We start from the raw sequence: 6,961 nt of genomic DNA, 5'->3' as shown, positions 1-6,961 counted from the left end.
ATCCTTTTTATTAAATAGTACAAAGGTCATCGACTCCATTTTTCTCTTGCCCCCACCCCTGGTTTTGTCAGCCAAGAATTTCCTCTGCCTATAATGCAAGCTAGTTTTCTGCAGTCATGTTTCCAGATCCTGAAAATCAACATAAGGTTGGGAGGATGCATGAAGATCAAGCAGCAGTCTTACCTGGCTTAGGCTAATACAGTGCAAGATTTTAAATTCCCATGTCTATGGCAAAATTTCCTGGGAGATGGCAAAAAACTCTTAATAACCTGAATGCAAAGACCTCACTGTCTGTTCTTTCAATCTCAGGCTGTGATACAAAGCACCTACTAGAAGGGAGGATTAATGGGTTGTAGTTTTACAGGAGTTCCACTAGATGATAGTATAAATCTTCATAATGAACAAGCGGAGAGTGGGCAGCTTAAACAGCAGTTCAGGAGACACGAGAGTCTACATAGGCAGTGACAACTGTGAACTGCATCCTCCCTACTTGCCTTATTACAAGGCCAGGACGCATCATTATGCCAGCTGCACAGATCTAAGCAGCACTCAGCATTCTAATCTATAACAGAAGAGCCCATAGAAAATGAACCAAGCAGATGACTTGCTTGATTTAAACATCAAATACGAATATGCCTGATTTATTTTGCAAATTAGAACGGGCTGACGTCAATTCATTTGTTAAAACAAACTTGCTAAATTGAGAGTAATTGTATAATTAGTAGTAGATTCATTACAGGATAATATAACCATTTGCATAAAATTGAAACAGAAAATTAGAACTGAGTTGTTAATGCACCTTCCACTGGCAGATGCTTCAGGTAATGGTGAAGCAAAAGCCCCATCTCCCCTAGATGGGGAGAATCTGTCAATTTTGGTTTATCACCATTTCTCATTTTTCCACTTTTAAGTTCTGCTGCTCTGTTTCAGGTTACTTTTTTCTGTGAAAAATAATCTTCTATGAAAATTAATTTTCATTTTCAAGCAGATTTCTTCCCAGTATAAGCATTTTTGTAAAAAAAAAAAAAATTCCCTAGAATACATGCATTGTAAAAAAAAAAAATTCCCTAGAATACATGCATGATAAATGCCTTTTTTGTGTACACTTTCCCCACATACATAGAACCATACTATTGTATGTAGAGTTGGAAGGGAGCACATGGGTAATCTAGTGCAACACACGGCATTGTAGGAATTTTTGGCCAAATGTGGGGCTCAGACCCATGACCTGGAGATTAGGAGTCTCACGCTCTACTTACTGAGCTATTCCAGTTGTATATGTAGAGTTACAGAAATCAGAGAAGCGCAAATTCCAAAAGATGCCTCTTTTTTATGGTATTGGTTTGGAAATTTGAGATGGAACAAATTTCTTCCACGCCTCCTGCCTACAATAAGACAAAAAAGAAAGGAAACAACAGAGCTGAATTCTAGTTCAGCAGTATGCCTGATGACCAGACTACATGTGATGCCAGCAGATCAGTGAACACACTATACACTCCCCCTCCATTCTGATGGAAAGCAAGGGGTGAAGGATGTGCAGTTCAATGAACCAAAGTGGTTGTGGAAAGTCATGCTGTCCCTCCCAGCATCCACACATTCCCTCCATCCCCAGCTGTTTCCCATACCCTGGCAGTGTTGTCTGGGCTAGATTCACTTCTAGAGCAACAGACTTGAGGGATCTGAGCAGAACAAGCTAGAGACTTCTGCTCACTCCCCTGCAGGCTCCTGGTGCCCTGCAAGACACGTGGACGTGGCAGAGCCAGGTTTAAAAGTGCAAGTCTGCTGCTGCTGCTGCTAAGTGCAGAGGCAATTGTACAGACAGGGGGTAAATGCAGTATTCACTACAGAACACAATTCAAAACTGCATTCAGAAAAACGTGGTAAAGTCTTGGCTTGTTTGATTCCTTGTTTATTTGGGGGTGCTTCACGGCTTCCCCTTGCTCCAGGCTGGGGAACTTGTTGTGGAGAAAGGGGAAGCCATGAAGTAACACACCCTGCACCTGCAAATAAACAAGGATCAAACAAGCCAAGACTTTACTATGTTTTTCTGAATGCAGTTTTGAATTGTGCTAAGTACAGAGAGCCAGTTGTGCTGCAGTGTTTTTCTGTTTCTCCTCCTTGTTTTTAATGTATCTGTGTGGGTTTTTTTGTTTGTTTGGCTGTAAGTCACTTTGTTTTTTTTAAATATAATATTGTATTGAATTTCCTTTTTATTATATTTAAATACATCCTTATTGTTATCTTAACTTTTTGCTCATATGAGCTAGTCAACTTCCCTCCCTCCTGCCTCATGGTTTTCATAATTCATTTTATGTCATAGCATTTGTACCTCTTCCAATTTACATTTCGCTTATTCCAATTATCACAAATTTTAAGTAAATATAAAAAGGTAATAATTATTAACACGACAAGTCTTTTTATATCAACCCGACTAGAGGCAGTTTGAATCCCCGCGACGGGGTGAGCTCCCATTGTTCGGTCCCTGCTCCTGCCAACCTAACAGTTCAAAAGCACATCAAAGTGCAAGTAGATAAATAGGTACCGCTCTGGCGGGAAGGTAAACGGCATTTCCATGTGCTGCTCTGGTTCTCCAAAAGCGGCTTAGTCATGCTGGCCACATGACCCGGAAGCTGTATGCCGGCTCCGTCAGCCAGTAAAGCCACATGAGTGCTGCAACCCCAGAGTCGGCTACGACTGGACCTAATGGTCAGGGGTCCTTTACCTTTATTGTACAAATTTACTCCAGTCTTTTTGAAAAACTTGATCACGCTGGTTTCAGATTTTCCCAGTCAGCTTCACCAGTTCTGCATATTCCATCATCTTTGTCTGCCACTCTTCTATTGTTGCTATTTCTTGTTTCTTCCATTTTTGAGCTAAAAGAGTCCTTGCTGCCGTTGTTGCAGACATAAACAATTTTTGGAGACATAAACAATCTCAATTTTTGGAGACATAAACAATTTGTTGCAGACATAAACAATCTCTTCGGAATCCCCTCGCCTACTATACCCAGTAGGAATGCTTCCGTTTTTTTTAACAAATGTACTTTTATACATTTTCTTTAATTCATTATATATCATTTCCCAGTAAACTTTCACCTTGCTGCAAGTCCACCATATATGATAAAAATTCCCCTCCTTTTCTTTACATTTCCAACATTCCTTATTTCTTGATAATGGTCGCTGACTGCATTAAGTGGGCAGCCTGGCCATTATTTTGTGATCGTTAATACTTTAGTTCCTGAATCTAGGTCACAGGTTCACCCTATTCATACACAAATACACCCTTAAGACAGAATTTGTAAGCGAAGAAACAATGGAAGAGCCAGTGTGGTGTAGTGGTTAAGAGCGGTCATCTCGTAATTTGGTGAACTGGGTTCGCGTCTCCGCTCCTCCACATGCAGCTGCTGGGTGACCTTGGGCTAGTCACACTTCTTGAAGTGTCTCAGCCCCACTCACCTCACAGAGTGTTTGTTGAGGGGGAGAAAGGGAAAAGAGAATGTTAGCCGCTTTGAGACTCCTTTGGGTAGTGATAAAGTGGGATATCAAATCCAAACTACTACTACTACTACTACTACTACTACTACTACTATTCTTCTTCTTCTTCTTCTTCTTCTTCTTCTTCTTCTTCTTCTTCTTCTTCCCCATTTGCCTCCCTTACTGCAGAGGAATATCTGAGGTCAATGGGAGAGTCAAAATGGCTTCAGGAATGCTCTCCTGTACTATTTCAGACCCATGGTTTATTTATTTAGATATGTGTGCATTTATGAATATTTATTCTATATTTCAGACCTTAAAATTCTTATAACAGCTGATAGGCAGTGACTTTAAGTCTGCGGATCAGTGGTGCTTCAAAGCACTGCACAGGGCTCTTTGTAGACCCTGCATGATGTTTTGAAGCCTTGATAATACAGTGGTACCTTGTGTTACAGCCGGGATCCGTTTTGGAGGCCCGCCCATAATGTGAAAAGCCCACAACTCGAAGTGGTGTGTCTGCGCAGGTGTGCAGCGCTATTTAGTGCTTCTGCACATGCGTGAGTGGCAAAACCCGGAAGTAACCCATTCCAGTACTTCCGGGTTGCCGTGGGATGCAAGACGAAAACACACAACCTGAAGCGGACGTAACATGAGGTATGACTGTAACCTAATGTTATTTTAATGTCAGGTGATCGACCAATGCCCACCTGTCACATTTGGTTTGTTGGGGGTATGGGAGATAAGGATCTGACTCACTGGCCACATCATATCCCCCATCCCTGGTCTAGAAAGATCTGCCAGGGCAGGGAGTTCAGGATTCTGAATGCTACCACCAAGAAGGCTCTGACTTCTATGCTTCTGCCAACTATGTGTCAGCTAGTGGCAGGACATGTGCATGCGTGGGCTCATGCAGCGCTAGTTGGCCTCAGGCCATTTAGGACTTTAAGGGTAGTCAAATGCACTTTGAATTGTGCTTAGAAATGGCTGGAAAAAAGAATAATCTGGGACGCAAGCAAAGCTGTTATAAGAGGGTTTCTGATACAACAGAATACGATTAAGAAAAAATTCTGGAATGGGAAAAAAGATAAGATATTGGAGAAGATACGAGAAGGAGAGAAAAAACTAAGATTGAATCCAAAATCAAAAGAGACTCTAAGAGAAATCAAATTCCACCAATCACAATATTCGAAATTGATTAACCAAGAAGTGGAATGGAAAATTAAACAAATGAAACAAAGATCTTTTGAATCTGCGAACAAATGTGGGAAACTGCTAGCTTGGCAGTTGAAAAAGAGACAAAAACTAAACTATGTTACCAATCTAGAAGTTGAAGGGAAAAATATTCAGAAACCGGGAGAAATTAGAAAGTGTTTCCAGAAATATTTTAAAAAACTCTATACACAAGGACCCGAGGAAGCAATTGAGATAGAACAATTCCTGAAAGACAATGGCCTACCAGAACTATCACAAGAGAAGAGGTCAATCTTGAATTGTAAAATAACACAACAGGAAATTGAGGATGCCATTCAGAACATGCAGCTAGGCAAATCTCCAGGCCCGGATGGACTTACCTCCAAATATTACAGGACGTTAAAAGATTTCTTGATACAACCATTAATGGAGGTTTGTAATCAGATTATGGGGGGAGGGAAGGCACCAGATACGTGGAAAGAAGCATTCATCACATTGATACCCAAAGTGGAGACTGAAAAGACCCAACTTAAGAACTATTGTCCCATCTCACTCCTAAATGTGGATTACAAAATATTTGCAGATATATTGGCTAACAGATTTAAAAAAGTTTTAAACGAAGTAATTCACAAAGACCAAGCTGGCTTTCTCCCAGGTAGACATTTGTTTGACAACACTAGGAATATTATCGATATTCTGGAACTCTTACAAACAAATATTAACACCAGAGCAGTTTTAATTTTTATTGATGCGGAGAAGGCCTTTGATAATATTTCTTGGAAATTTATGAAGAAAAATTTGGAAGGGATGGGAGTGGGAAGGGGGTTTGAGAATGGAATAGAAGCAATCTATTCAGAACAAAAAGCTAAGTTGATAGTGAACAATGTGGTGACAGAAGAACTTCATATTGAAAAAGGAACACGTCAGGGGTGCCCCCTTTCCCCTTTATTGTTTATTTCGGTCCTGGAGGTTTTGCTGAATATGATAAGGAAGGATCGGCTGGTGCAAGGAATCCAGGTCGGAGCGAAACAATATAAACTGAAAGCATTTGCAGATGACTTGGTTTTAACACTACAGGAGCCAGAATCTAGTACAAAAAGAGTTTTGGAATTGATTCAGAAATTTGGTCGGGTGGCGGGTTTTAAGTTGAATAAACAAAAAACTAAGGTGTTAGGGAAAAACCTGACAGTTAATGAAGCAGAGGGGTTTCAGAGGGAAACAGAACTAAATATTGTTAAAAAAGTGAAATACCTGGGGGTCAATCTCTCTTCCAAGAACTTGAATTTATTTAAAGACAATTATGAGAAATGTTGGTCAGAAGTGAAAAAAGATCTAGAAATTTGGTCAAGATTGAAACTATCCTTGTTAGGCCGAATTGCAGCTATAAAAATGAACGTTTTGCCAAAAATGTTGTTTTTGTTCCAGGCCTTGCAGATTGTGGACAGAGTGGATTGTTTTGGAAAGTGGCAGAGGGACATCTCTAAATTTGTCTGGCAGGGCAAAAAGCCCCGAATAAAGTTTAAAATACTAACTGATGCAAAGGAGAGAGGGGGGTTTGCCCTGCCGGACTTAAGGTTATATTATGAAGCTGCGGCCTTCTGCTGGATGAAAGATTGGATTCTGTTAGAAAACACTGATGTCCTAGATCTGGAAGGCTTTAACAATTCGTTAGGTTGGCATGTGTACTTGTGGTATGACAAGGTAAAAACATTTGGAATGTTTAAAAACCATATTGTCAGAAAAGCAATATTTATGGTCTGGAAAAAATATAAGGACCTATTGGAGAGTAAAACTCCGAGGTGGATATCACCAATAGAGGCCAAGGCTCGGAAAAAACCCAATATGGAGGCCTACTGGCCGAAGTATTGGGAAATAATAGAAAACATTGGAGGTAATTGGAGGTTGCAGAGCTTTGAAAAGTTAAAAGGTAAGGTGCAAGATTGGCTACATTATGCCCAAATCAATGAGGTTTTTAAGTTAGACAAAAAAACAGGATTCCAGGTGGAAAAATCGAAACTCGAGACAGAGTTGTTAGAACCAAAGACTAAGTTATTATCGAGAATGTATAACTTGCTGCTTAAATGGAACACTCAGGATGAGACAGTTAAATCAGCCATGATAAAATGGGCTCAGGACATTGGTTATAACATTATGTCTGAGGACTGGGAAAGGTTATGGACCACCGGTATGAAGTTTACGGCATGTAATGCCTTGAAAGAAAATATTATGAAAATGGTATACAGGTGGTACATGACCCCAGTCAAGCTTGCTAAGATTTACCATTTGTCCGACAATAA

This window comes from Podarcis vaucheri, assembly GCF_965113315.1.
Source record: "Podarcis vaucheri genome assembly, chromosome: 11".
Taxonomy (NCBI): Eukaryota; Metazoa; Chordata; class Lepidosauria; order Squamata; family Lacertidae; genus Podarcis; species Podarcis vaucheri.
The sequence above is the reverse complement of the archived record's forward strand: the minus strand, read 5'-3'. Positions refer to the sequence as shown.